Source organism: Urocampus carinirostris, chromosome 18 (assembly GCF_059441175.1).
Source record: "Urocampus carinirostris isolate Australia breed hairy pipefish chromosome 18, RoL_Ucar_1.0, whole genome shotgun sequence".
In the NCBI taxonomy this organism is placed as follows: Eukaryota; Metazoa; Chordata; class Actinopteri; order Syngnathiformes; family Syngnathidae; genus Urocampus; species Urocampus carinirostris.
In genome coordinates, this window is record NC_142366.1 from 27,847,845 (window position 1) to 27,862,812 (window position 14,968).

Here is a 14,968-nt window from a genome sequence, read left to right on the forward strand (position 1 = left end):
GGCTCCAGCACCCCCACGACCCTACTGAGGATAAGCGGTGCAGCTGATGAGATGAGATGAATAAACTAACTTAATGCAACCAGATAAAAATATCACCTATATCTTCTGGTGCCCGGAACGCCTTCGATGGCCGTAGTGCTCACTGAGCAGAGACATAACTCAATCCCATAATGACTCTGTTGTCCGGTAAGCACAAAAAATAAAGAAAACGATCGTTTCGTAAGTAGAGGGAGATGACGGTGGGGTTGAGAGGGGAAGCGGGAGGAAATTGTAATGAGAGTGTGAGTGAGGGGGGAGAATGGGGGAGGAAGGCAGAGGCATTTAGTTGGCAGACAGCTTCCTGATTCAGCCGGGCTGGGGAGCAGGCATTGCTGTCTCCTTCCATGTAACTCATCTATCACTGCCTATTTCCAGGAGACTGACCTGTCCCACACACACACAGACACACATTCCGTAGTGAGAATTCAATCTTTGCTTGCCTCACAGTCATCTGCGGAATCACATCGGCAGCAATGCCCCAAAACCTGCCAATAATCATCCGGCCAGGACGGGGCGGGGGAATTTTGAGGGGTCTGCAGGTAATTTAGGGACAATGGAAGACTGCTTGAAGGTCTTTAAAGTGTGACGGAGCAATCGTTTAGTCATGCCTGGGATCGAACCACGCGAAACGATTTGAGAAATTAAAGGTCGGTTTGCGTTTTCTATGGAGATCAACCACTTCCAATGCATACCGTAAATTCCGGACTATGGAGCGCACCTGATTATAAGCCGCACCCACCCCATTTTAAGAGGAAAACCGATTTTGTACGTACACAAGCCGCACCTGTATATAAGCCGCATGCGCCCACATTTAAACATGTAACACAAACACAAAATTAACCCAAACCCGACTTCAAGTCCCACGATTCAAAACTAAATGTCCTTCATTAAAGTCCACAGTCCAAAAATCAAAGCCGGCAAAGTGAACGGAAAATGATACCGGTACTTAAGGTTTGATGCAGACCTGCAGAGTCCGGGTCCCGTTGAAAGTAATCCAAGGAAAAAAGTGTATATTTCCAAAGGTTAGGGTGGGAAAAATATATCAGATGAACACATTTACTCACGCAACTCCTTTTTCTTTAACCAACTTTTTACCCAATCTTCGTTCCTTGTCTGTCCCTCACCTTTAGCGGTCCCCACTTAAACTCGGCACCCCGCGTTTGTTCCGCCCCTCATTTTTCGTTCACCCGTATCAGAATAAGTGTCTAAAATAAATACAAATAAATACATCAGAAAAATATACAGTTGCAAATACATATTATACATGGGTTACACATATTTACAAAGAAAGACGGTACACCGAGAGAATTTTCAAAGCTTTAATAATAATAATAATAATAATATAGCTTTGACAGGGCAGTTAATGGTAGCACCTCTCGAGTGCCGCTAGCGGCCGTTAGAAAAATGACATAAATTGGCCGCATCAACTGAATAAGCCGCAGGGTTGAAAGTTAGGGAAAAAAGGAGCGGCTTATAGTCTGAAACTTACGGTAACTCTGAACTCCACGAGAGAAATATATACACCACCGTTCAAAAGTTCGGGGTCACTTAGAAAATTTGGAAAAAAATTCTCACTTTTGTTTTGTTGGGAATTAAATATTAAAATGTATCGTTTACCAATTTGTTCGAATTAGTTATCTGACTCCATTAACCAAACACAACCTACATTCACCCAACAATGCACGCTCGTTTCTTGATGGAAAAGATGAACAAGAAAAGCCGGCATTTCCAGACGGGGGCAGATTTAATTTTTTTTTAAAATGTGACTAAGTGAACTCCATAGAATATGGCCGAATTAGTGTCGCTCGAGTCTCTGTCAAGCCTCCTCTCCATTTCCTGTAAAATAAAAGGCTTGTGTGAGAACGTCACGCGATTGGGTCCTGATCCTATTCTGGTTCTTGGTTCTTGGTTATGTTACTTGTACCACTGGTAGTCGTCGGGCTTTCTTATTTTGGAGAGAACGTCGTTGGGCGTTGCCCCAAAATATACGCAGAGAGTAGATATGGCAGAAAGGGAACATGCTTTATTGCATTCGGGACACGTTCATAGTTCCAGACGTTCAACATTGGCTTTTATAGTGTTCACAAATAAAGTTAATATATCTCGGGAAGGTCGTCCCACAGCACACAACATGTTCAACTGTTGTTTAAGAAACAATAGTAAAATCTACAAAAACATTTGTTTTGTTCAAACGATAAACATATATTTTTAATTTTAGAATTGGGTAATATCACCACTGCGACCCGGGTTTGATGCCCGTTGCACCCAACCTCAGAGTTTGAGCTGATAAAAAGTGAAACGATTAAAAATTAGGGGTGTGTGTGTGATACATGATAATACCTTATACATGAATAAGTACAGTAGTCACAGAATCAGTAAGCGGTAACGTCATCGATTCGAAAAATAAAATGGCATTGATTATTCCAGATGATTTTCCTCTCTCGGGAGACAACAATCTCAAGGGAAGGCCCCTTTAATCCAATTTTAATATAGAGCGCCTTAAGTTAAATGCCAGGTCTTATTTGGCAAGCAAAGACGACTACAATGAGACTAAACATCCCCTGACATCAAAGACACCTTTCCAAAAGCCACAGCAGGCGATGATCACAGTGTTCTGGTTTGCCTGCGTCCCTGCGTCCTAGACGCATCATTTTTGCTGGGGACGCATAGTCTCAAATCAACGTGCGTCCCCGGGACGCAACATTTTTGACACCAAATTGTCATTGTTATCCAATTACTTTTTTTAAACAAAGATTTACCGCACTCCAAACTTTTCGTCAGGCAGATCTGCCATTGTTGTTTTGGTCTCGCGCCGAGATCTCGTTGCTTCGAGATGATGTCATTGTTGTGGCGGTTGTCGAGTGAAAGATAAGTATGCCTCCCAGAAAACAGTTGGTATTAGGTGCAAATCGACAAAAAAATTGGTCATTTCTTCAGCGTAGGTAATAAGTCGAAATATAACACAGAAAGTGGTAACAACGGCAATAATTCCGGCACGAAAAAACGGCGGAGAAATTCTTCAGTAGACCGCGAAGGCAAGGAAAACACGCGTTTTGAAGCGAACGATTCGACGAAAAAAAATAAACAAAAGGTTACTCCAAGCAAGAAAAGGACTTTTCTGCCAAAATGGACTAAATTATATTCCTGATGACGCTATGAGGAGGATGATAATGGATTGGACCTTAAAAAGGCATTACAACTATGGCGGGACAGCAAACTACAAAGAATATATGAACTGAAAAATTTGAAGTGATAACTGCTTTGTATTACCAATTAACTGTGATGATTAAAACTGTAGGCAACACGGCGGCGCAGTTAGCGCGTGTGCGGCACAGTTCTAATGTCTTGGGAACCTCCTGTGTGGGTTCAAATCCAGCTACCGGACTTACTGTGCGGAGTTTGTATGTTCTTCCCGTGCTTGCGTGGGTTTCCTCCGGGCACTCCGGTTTCCTCCCACATTCCAAAGACATGCATTTCAGGTGGATTGGCCAGTCCAAATTGTCCCTAGGTGTGAATGAGCGAGCGAGTTGTCTGTCCCTGTGTGCCCTGCGATTGGCTGGCAACCAGTTCAGGGTGTCCCCTGCCCACTGCCTGATGATTGCTGGGATGGGCTCCAGCACCCCCCGCAACCCTACTGAGGATAAGCGGTGCAGCTAATGAGATGAGATGAGATTAAAACTGCAAGAATATATACATATTTCAGCAATATTATTTTTTATAGTGTACAATATTGTGAACTGAAAAATCTGAACCGATAACTGCTTTCTATTACCAATGAACTGTCATGATTAAAACTGAATGAAAATATAGATTAATATAATTATTTCAGCAACAATATTTTGTATAATGTACAATATTGATGTGAACTGAAACATCTTGAAGTGATAACTGATTTGTATTACCGATGAACTGTGATGATTAAAACTGAACGAATATATAGATTCATATATATTTGTCGCCGATTTACAATTTCAACCTCGATAACACTCAATTTTGGGGAGCCATAGATCTCTGTTGGGACCCATAGATTTTTGAGCATGCTAGTCCCTGGGACCCATTACTTTTCACAGCTCAAATGAACACTGCGATTACAGTTGGGACCAGCCAATAATCTAACTCTCTTGAACGCAGACACGAGCTACTATCCAGACTTCCATTTTTTCCTCCTCTCTTGTCCTTTTTCCTCAATTTTTGTTCATTTGCATAATCCCTGTGACACCACGATTAATTACTCCAGTGTGATTTGCATATCTATGCCTGAAAGGACACACAATGGCAGTGGATAGAAGAAAACAAACAGTTTGTGCGCGTCTTTAGCTATATAATAGAGGGGGTGGGGTCCGGGAGGGGATGCGTATTGAATTTTCTTAGACGAAAATCGCCAAGTATTTAACGATAATGCTTACTGTGCACTTTGATTTCTGTTTTAAGGCTTGTAACGAATACAGGAAGTCTGGGGAAAGGAAGTTCAGTATTTTAGCAGACTATCCTGGTACAAATTGTTTTGTTATTGAAGGTATGTGTAAAGTATATGTGTCACAATAATATTTATTATACTGTATATATTTATGTATGCGACATAGCAAAATCTGTTTCATTTGTCTCTATTTCCTAACGTGTTGCAAAAAAAATCATCCTTAAAATACAAAGAGAAATTTAAACAATATATTTTGTGCTCTAGCTTCAGCAGATCATTTAGTCATTTTAAGTATTTATTTTCTTATTTTACTCTTTGGGCATAAAATCTAGTAGTTTCTGTCATGATTTGCCGATTGCCCTCATCTGCGCTCACTCATTCAGCCCCAGCTGCCACTCGTTCCCTTATCAGTCCTGCTCCCATTTAAACAAGTCATTCTCGTTCACTCCTGGTCAGTCCGTCTGCGAACTTAAGCGCATGCAAGGCAAGCACTTTTGACTCTGGCTCCCGTTTTGATCCCGACCTGTTTCCTGTATCGATCCCCGATCCAAGCTCCATTCTTCTCTCTGGGCTACCCATATCCTGATTCTGTTTCCTGTATCGATCCCCGATCCAAGCTCCATTCTTCTCTCCGGGCTACCCGTATCCTGATTCTGTTTCCTGTATCGATCCCCTATCCAAGCTCCGTTCTCCTGTCCCGGCTATCCGTATTCTGATTCTGTTTCCCGTATCGATCCCCGACCCAAGCCCCGTTCTCCTGTCCCGGATACCCTTATCCTGATTCGGTTTCCTGTATCGATCCCCGATCCAAGCTCTGTTCTCCTGTCCCGGCTACCTGTATCCTGATTCTGTTTCCTGTATCGATCCCCGATCCCTGGCTTCCCGCTCGTCCCGGCTACCCGACTTGTTCTGATCTCCGACCACGCTTCGTTCGCGAGGGCTTCCCGCTCCTCCTGCCCAGCGAGCACCAGATTGCTATCTTTTTCCTCTCACCCTGACTTCCCGATCCCTTATTAAAGCATTTTGTAGAACGTTACGCATTTGGGTCCCCTGGTTGTACAGGTCGTGACAGTTTCAGACCGCAAAAAGTCTAGGAAAAATTAGGGAAAGTATAGTAAGATAAGAAATGTATTGAAAACGATTAAAATAAGAAGAATACTTTTTCAGGGTTTTTTTCTTAATTAGCCAATCACTTTAGTATGTTATTTTCATATTTTTGTCATTAAAATTTTAAGGGAAAAATACTAAAATAAGAAAAATAACAATCATTCTTAGTTTTAATTATTGTCTTCTCTGTTAGGAACTTTTTCATTTTTAGTATTATCTTTCTAGTTTTTAATATATTTCTAAAACATCAGTGTTGTTTCCTAATGTATTCCTCACTTATTGCAGATCTGCAAAGTTAAAGTAAAAAAAATATGAGCAATATTTTCACAAACTTAGATATCAAAACAGGATATCGAAATCAAACAGGACAAACTAGACGGGAACGAAAATGGAAACCGATATTAAACAACGGGACTGACAGGATTGATATCAAAACAGGATATCAAAATTAAACAGGACAAACTAGACGGCAACGAAACTGGATACCAATATTAAACAGGACAAAACAAACGGGAACAATTCCTGCCAGGAAATACCAACAGGAAACAGGACCAAGTCAAAACCCACGTCCTGCGGGGCAGAGGTTCTTTGATGGACTGACAAAGGAAGAGTGAGAGCACTGAGCCTAAATACACGGGAAGCCAATCTATCAACGAGCCGCAGCTGGCGCCACACGGGCGGGGCCAATTGGGCGCCATGGCAATCGTGACACAAAAGAATGCATACAGCATTCCTCCAGACATGTCAATCCCCACGCTTCCAATTTCTAGCATTGGATCAATAAGTCATACTTAAGTTTAATATACAATCTCATAAAGTAAAACATTGCACGGGAATATAAAAAAACAAACGCACCCAAAAAAAATGCTAAATGATTTGATTAGAACATGACATTAACCACTAAACCTGCAAGGATAAGCCTCTCCCTATCATTTGTGCTTTTGGCATTTGTGTTGTGCGCCACACGAACATCATCACAAGCACCCACAACATTTCTGTCCGCCCCAGGGAGACCAAAGGCTGCAAATGACAAGCCCGCAATGAAGTAATGACATTTTCGCCTGCATAATGTGGCAAAAGTCATCTTCCTCCAGCCCCCCCCCCCGACAACAACAGAGATATCTGGCCAGCGTCGGGGACAAGCTCCGGTCTAATCGGCAGGTAAAGCTTTCCCTGCAGCTCAGGACCAGGAACAACTAAATAATTGAACAGGAGCAATATGGGAAGGAATGCTGGCGTCGGTTGCGGTGGGGGGAGGCGGACGAGGGGCAGGTGGAGGTGGCTTCTCCAAAATAAGATCTGCAGTGTCCTCTGCTTGGGGGAAACGGTCATCAAATGTTGATTTGGGGAAAATGTCAAAGCACTTGGCTCACATTCACGGGGACGAAAACTGATCTGCGTACCGACCCAACCCTACATTTGTGACCAGGGTTGGGTAGGGTTACTTTAACTGGATTACTTTCAATGACTTTTGGATTACTCCAATACCAAATATGCAAATAAAAGACAGAAGAAACTAAATATGAATAAAATGATGACTCACAACACATGGTAAGCTTTCTCTCCTGGCTTTGATCTCTTTGATCTCCGGCAAAACTAACATAAAATGGGACAGAAACGGGGTTGGGTAGGGTTACTTTAACTGGATTACTTTCAATGACTTTTGGATTACTCCAATACCAAATATGCAAATAAAAGACAAAAGAAACTGAATAAGAATAAAATGATGACTCACAACACATGGTAAGCTTTCTCTCCTGGCTTTGATCTCTTTGATCTGGGGCAAAACTAACATAAAATGGGACAGAAACAGGGTTGGGTAGGGTTACTTTAACTGGATTACTTTCAATTACTTTTGGATTACTCCAATACCAAATATGCTATTAAAAGACAAAAGAAACTAAATATGAATAAAATGATGACTCACAACACGTGGTAAGCTTTCTCTCCTGGCTTTGATCTCTTTGATCTGCCGTTCCATGTATTCTGTTACTCCCCAAGCCTGCACAAAATTTAGTCAGTTTATTCGAGCTTTATTTTGATATGTTCTTTGTCTTTATAGCTACTAGTCAATTTTTTGTAGGCCTTCAAAAATTAGCCAAAGTGGAGAATATTGCCCTGCCCTGGCTCCCCCAATTTGAGAAAATTGCCTGGCATTGAATGAATTAACTATAAACATATATTTTTAATTTTATATTTACAGGATGACAGGTGAGGCACGGCATCATCTGCCTCCCTGACTGCCTTCACATAACACCAAAGAAGTTATTCAGTACTTAATTTAACAAATTTTGTAGTGCTGTGCCGAGTTGGAATGTGTACAGTACATTGTTTTTTTCTATTTTCTATAAAGATGGCACCTTAGTGTCGTAGCAATCAAAGAATTATAAACGATGCATTTTAACCATGATGTGGTGTTAGGGTCTCCAGGGACCCATTTTAAGGCTCTGAAATGTAAGAAATGATGTGTTTCTGTCAAGACCAGAACGGAGACAGGACCCACTTGCGTTACGTTTCTCACAGGAGGGAAAGTATTGCACACACAATCCGGTGATTGCTGGTCGCAGGTCGCTCTGAACGCGGAAGTGGGACTTCCGTGGCGAGCGATGGCGTTGTCGGGAGCGGGAAAAACAGGTCAGTAGAACAGGATAGAAGAGCAAAAACGTGGTCGGGATCAGAAACAAGTCGAAAGCCAGGAGAGCAGAGTAGACGTGGTCGAGATCAAAAACGGATCGTTATTCCGGACGGGAGAACAGACGTGGTCGAGATCAAAACAGGTCGGAATTCGGTACCGGAGGGCAGATGTGGTCGAGATCAAAACAGATCGCAACTGGAGACAAACAGGAGCAAAAAAACGGGCCAGGCGAAAAAGGGCTTGCCGTGTAAAAACAGAGAATCGCAGACGGACCGACCAAAGGGGACTGACGGGACAGAGTTCAAATACTGACAGGGAGCCAATCGATCAACAAGCTGCAGCTGGTGCTACAAGGGCGGTGCCAATTGGGCGCCATGGCAACCGTGACAGTTTCAGGGGCCATAAAATCAAATAATAATGTGAAACTATGGTTATGCATGCAAATAATGCTTGTTAGAATTTTGTGTTAACTATATTGAGCGATACTGATTTCTCCTTGGTGGTCAGGACTGAGTTCAGCCACTTTACCAGCCTTTTTTGCTCAATGACAGCTCTGTTTTTCTTCAAAAATCCTCATTTCAGCCATGGAGTATTTTCCTTGCCATATCCCTCTATGGAGGTATTGTTGCAGAGGGAAACCTCAAAGAGGTGTCACAGTAAGCAGGAGTGTCAAAGACTGTCACTGGCGCCTGGTTGAAAATATGAAAAATAGCCTCTCTTGGGACCCGAGAGTGTGCGTCTTGACTCACTGTAGCCTGTTGCAGGGACTCCTGTCAGTCCTCCAGACAATAGGTCTCCATCTACACAGCAGACATTTTTCCTCTTCAAGGTTGATGGCTATATTTTTCGGCGTGACAGAGAGGAGATCAAAAGCGTTGCTTTGGCGACTAAATGCCGACAGCTTGGTTTTTACTCACACTGAAAACTTAGAACTTAGACGGTGGTTGATTGTTTGGGAGATCCGTTATCTACACTGCTTATCCTCAGTAGGGTCGCGGGGGTGCTGAAGCCCTGAAGCCCATCCTAGTAAATGGTAAAATGGTAATTGGTCTGCATTTAAGTCAATGAAGACCTCCCAAAGCGGTATACAATGTGCTTCACACCTATTCATTCACACACACACTCACACACCAATAGGGAGTCAGCCATGCAAGGCGCCTACCTGCTTATTGGGGGCATTAGTGCTTCGACCCGTTTTTGATCCTGACCACGTCTACTCTTCCGTCCCGGCATTCAACCTCTTTTTTGTCCCCGACTGCGTCCACTCTCCATTCCTGGCTTACGACTCGCTTCCGACCCCGACCAGGTTTTGGCTCTCCTGTCCCAGCTAATGACCCGTTTTTCCGTTCCCGACACCGCCATGGCTCGCCACGGAAGATCCATTTCCGCATTCAGAGCGACCTGCTTACCGCATCCAGCAACCACCGGATCGTGGACGCAATCCTTTCTCTTTCTTCTAATAAAACTTGTGAGAATTGCAACGCAAGTGGATCCTGTCTCCATTCTGGTCCTGACAGTTACGAGTATTTTAAGCCAAGTTTTGGTAGTTTTTGTGAAGAACGCGTTGTGTCGCAATGGTACAACAAATGGCGAACAGCCAAAATGAGGCAAACTGGCAAAAATAACACACAGAGAGCAAATAGGGGCTTACTAGGACTGATCAACAAAAGAGCAACAGTTAAAGAGCCCAAATTACCCAGGGTACCACACAAAAATGTTGATTTAAAGTGGCCAAGTAAAATATTCAAAGACAGGTATTCGATAAAATAACCAAAAGTGCATACTTATCCATTCTGTATCAAAGTACAAATGACAACACATTGGAACGAGGTGAAACTGAACTAGTTACTTATTGAATTTTGTATTCTCAATAAAACCTAAAAGGTCTTTTAAACCTCTCAAATTTCAAAATAAAGCACTTATTCTCGACTTTCAGAATTTTTTCTATACCCGTGCCAAAACTTGTGGTGTAATATAAATAAAGAGCGTGCTGAAATGAGGCTGTTAAACTCACTTTTGGTGTTTCCATTCGTTGATCTGATTTGGCAGGAAGTGGCTCACGCCGTAAAGCACCCCAGTAAACGGGTACCTCACAAAGGTTCCTACGCCCATGAAAACACAACACAGTCATGCTGAAAATTCTCTTTGGTTTAAAGCCATCTGAATAAATTAATGATAATAAATGATATCTTTGACCTTATCAAAATGAAATAAAGTAATCCTTGTCACGCCCAGAACGGAATCAGGACCCAAATGCGTAGCGTTAACCACGAGTTTATTGCTCAAAGGAGGAAGGGCAGCGCCCGCGATCCGGAGCTCGCTGGATGCGGGAAGCAAGCCGCTCACACAATCGGATCGCGATCCGAATATGGGAGTGGATCTTCCAGAGCGGGAGATGGCGGTGTCAAGGACGGAAAAAAACAGGTCGATAGCCGGGACAGGAGAGCAAAAACGTGGTCGGGATTGAAAACGGGTCGTAAGTCGGGACGGGAGAGTATCAGGAGACCAGAACAGACCAGGAAACCCCAGAGCATTCGTTTCAGTTCTTTATTTAAGGAAGCGTTCAGGGCTTGCGGGAGACGTGATGGCCGTGAGACGTCAGCAGCGGAGCCGGAGAGATAGCTTCGGATCAAGTGGCCAATCGAAGTGCGGAAGTCAGGCAGGTCGAGTTTACCGGGGCTGGAGAGGAGATCGAAGCGTGGGACGGAAACAGGTCGGATCGGAGGCAGGCAGAAACAGGTAAGCAGAGTTCTTTGACGAACGGGAAATCAGGAGAGTCACACAGAGTTACCAAAGTACACTCTGACGAGGAGGTCTGGGCGCAGCCTGCTTAAGAGCCAAGTGCCAGCCAATCAGAAGGCACCCACATGATTGCTCCAGGTGATCAGAGTTAGTAATCATGACAAAGAGCAAACGTCTTCGGTGTCAAAAACAGGTCGAAGCCGGAGACAAACAGGGAGATCAGGAACGGACGGGTGGAAAGACGGGTGCAAAAAGCGGTACCGACGGGAGTCAGAGTCAAAATGTCTGCCTTGTACAGACTGAGGTTCGCTGACGGACTGACAACAGGAGAGTGAAAGGACTGGGCTTAAAAAGAACCAATCAGATAGCCTGCAGCGGCTGGCAAAGGTGATCCAAATCAGTCATTAAGACAATCCCACTCATTTATGAGGGTATCACATGGCCACAGCGAAAAAACCTGAGGCTGGCCAACCAAACATGGGCAGCCAATGAGCTCCATCCACGATCACACAAAACAGGAAAGCCCTCTGCAGCCCCAACGTGAACGGGGAGCTAGCCTGACAAAATGATACCAATCACAAAACAAGCAGCGAAAAATACAAACAAAAAGCCACAGTCGCCTACTTAAAAGGGCAGGCAAAATTCCAATTTCTCCAAGTAGAAATAAGCAGTATGCAATCACAGTTCACTACGATGGCTGACTATTTCGGAACTGCCTCACATGTTGTGTTAATGGGATTTTTCATTTTGAAAGTATTGTGTTCCTTCAATGATATCACAGCTCTATGGTAAACAAGACAGATCGTTCAACTTTGAGACAACATTTCCCAAGTGCCCCGGCGTGTGGATTATCAACATATTTGAGGAGGAACACAACACATTCTTTGCCAAATTAAAAAAACAAAAACAATTCTGTGAATAACTTTAAAGGTATTCGCAAACAGAAGACATGATGTCAGCTATCTCTGTCAGGACCAGAACGGAAACACGCCCACGATCCGGTGTGCGCTGGACGCAAGAAGCAAGTCGCTCTCGGATTCAGACCGGGATCCGAACACGGAAGTGGATCTTCCGTAGCGAGCGATGGCGGTGTCAGGGACGGAAAAACTGGTTGGTAGCCGGGACTAGGAGAGCAAGGCGTGGTCGGGGTCGGAAACGAGTCGTAAGCAAGAAGGGGAGAGTAGACATAGTCGTAGACAAAAAGAGGTCGTAAGCCTGGACAGGAGAACAGACGTGGTCAGGAGCAAAACAGGTCGTAGCCGGAGACGGACAGGAGCAAAAACAGGACAGGTGGGAGTCAGGGTCGAAAAAGGCTTGCCTAGTATGCACTGAGGTTCGCGGACAGACTGACAACAGGGGAAAGACAGGACTGGGTTCAAATAGTGACAGGGAGCCAATCAGAACGCGCGGCAGGCACAGGTGAGTCACATCAGTAACTATGACCATCAGGGTTGGGTAGGGTTACTTTAACTTGATTACTTTCAATTACTTTTGTATTACTCCAATACCAAATATGCTAATAAAAGACAAAAGAAACTAAATATGAATAAAATGACAAAACTTTGTGCAGGCTTGGGGAGTAACAGAATACATGGAACGGCAAAAATGATGTTGGCAAGCTGTTTGGATTTATTTTTATTTTGTTTCTGTCGCATTTTATGTTAGTTTTGCCAGAGATCAAAGCCGGGAGAGAAAGCTTACCACGTGTTGTGAGTCATCATTTTATTCATATTTAGTTTATTTTGTCTTTTATTAGCATATTTGGTATTGGAGTAATCCAAAAGTAATTGAAAGTAATTGAAAGTAATCAAGTTAAAGTAACCCTACCCAACCCTGCAGTAATAGAATAGAATAGAATAGAATAGAATAGAATATAGCTCTCATAACAAAACTTGTCAAAATATTATGACAATAGTACATAAAGTACTACTAATAGAACCTCAGACATTCTACAGAAATCCGAACGAAAATACTTCTGTAGAAATACTCCAAAAATAAGTATATACAGTAACACTACAAAAATACCACTACAGTAATAATATAACATAAAAACACAACCAAAAAATATTACTCCAGATATACAAAAAGAAACAGTAGATATATGACAAATATTTTACTAAGGAAATCCCACATATTTACCACCAAAAATACTACGAAAATACTCCAAAAATAATACAAAACTAAAACTACAGTAATACTACAAAATAACTACAGAAATACAAAAAATATTTTATGAGAATATTACCAAAATACTACAAGAAAAATACAGAAATACTACAAAATACCACGTGTTGTGAGTCATCATTTTATCCATATTTAGTTTCTTTTGTCTTTTATTAGCATATTTGGTATTGGAGTAATCCAAAAGTAATTGAAAGTAATCCAAGTAACCCTACCCAACCCTGATGACCATCTCACCAGTAAGGGAACCCCCAAAAACCCACAACACCCCAAAAAAAAAACTAAAAAAAGGATGCAGCCCAGTCACTTCGAGTCTCCAGAGTTTGTACTCTCCCTTGCGCTTTGTAGCCGTCGTTTTGGGTCGCACGGAACAATACATAGACATCTCGTCGTCATACATTACACAGTGTCTCTTTAAATAGAAATTTTCAAACGCCTACAAAGGAATTTCCACTAAACCCGCCACAATAAAGCCAGGGCGCTTTCCTAGACGTATGTCGAATAGAAAAAAAGGAATCCAGCAGAGAGGTTCACTCATCCGTTACCTTCGCCGGTGATTGTTATTGATATAAGGATTAATATCCAATTCTAATCACAGGCCTAAGTTAACTTTCCTACTGGATGGACGCGGGACCATTCGGATGGAGTGATTACTTTTGGCCTAGCAGGTGATGACGAATTGTCCCGGTGTGTTTACTGAGGTGATTGATTTTCTTGTTAATATTGAGGGGAAGGGTCCCATGGTATTTATTGGACTGGGCTCTCTTCTATATGTTCCGAAAATCTCATTAAAAAGAAAAGTTCCTTAAGAGAAAACTACTGCCGAGAAGTCTTGGAGGTATTGTGATTTAGAACTTTCAAATACAGAGGTGATATCGGGTGTTTTGATCATATGCGCATAAAACAAAATGAACGCAGGGGAGGGTAAGACAGGCAGTGATGTGCCGTGTCTTTATGCTTTTGTTCCTGTTCAGCTACTTGGTGCTGTCCCGATTGTGTTTGAGAGGGACCTTACGTTACGTTTAGCAGGTGGATCAAAGTAAAGGGAAGTAGAAACGGAAGCAGTTGTGCAACAAATGAGGATGGTATTTAAAAACAAAGCCAGGAACAAAGTAACAAACAAACAAGGGGTCGCAAAAAAAAATACCATTTACAACCAAAATCAGACCGACAATATCCAACCAGAAACAAAGCCCGAACTTGAAATTGAAATGTAAGGAACAAAGTAATAAACAAGGGGTAGTAAAACATATAACACATCAAAACGGAATTTAGCCAAACAATATCCATACCAGAAAATGAGACTAAACCGGAAACGACAATACAAAGAACAAAGTAACAAACAGAGAAGGGTTCAGGAAAAAGAAAATCTCTAAACATAATCAAACCGACATTATCCAACCAGAAACAAAGCCCGAACTGGAAATTGAAATGCAATGAACAAAGTAATAAACAAGTGGTAGTCAAACATGTAACACATCCAAACAGAATTTAGCCAAACAATATCCATACCAGAAAATAAGACTAAACCGGAAACGATAATACAAAGAACAAAGTAACAAACAGAAAAGGGTTCAGAAAAAGAAAATCTCCAAACATAATCAAACCAACAATATCCAACCAGAAACAAAGCGAACTGGGAAATTGAAAGCAAGGAACAAAGTAATAAACAAGTGGTAGTCAAACATATAACACATCCAAACAGAATTTAGCCAAACAATATCCATACCAGAAAATAAGACTAAACCAGAAACGATAATACAAAGAACAAAGTAACAAACAGACAAGGGTTCGGAAAAAAAAAAATCTCCAAACATAATCAAACCGACAATATCCAGCCAGAAACA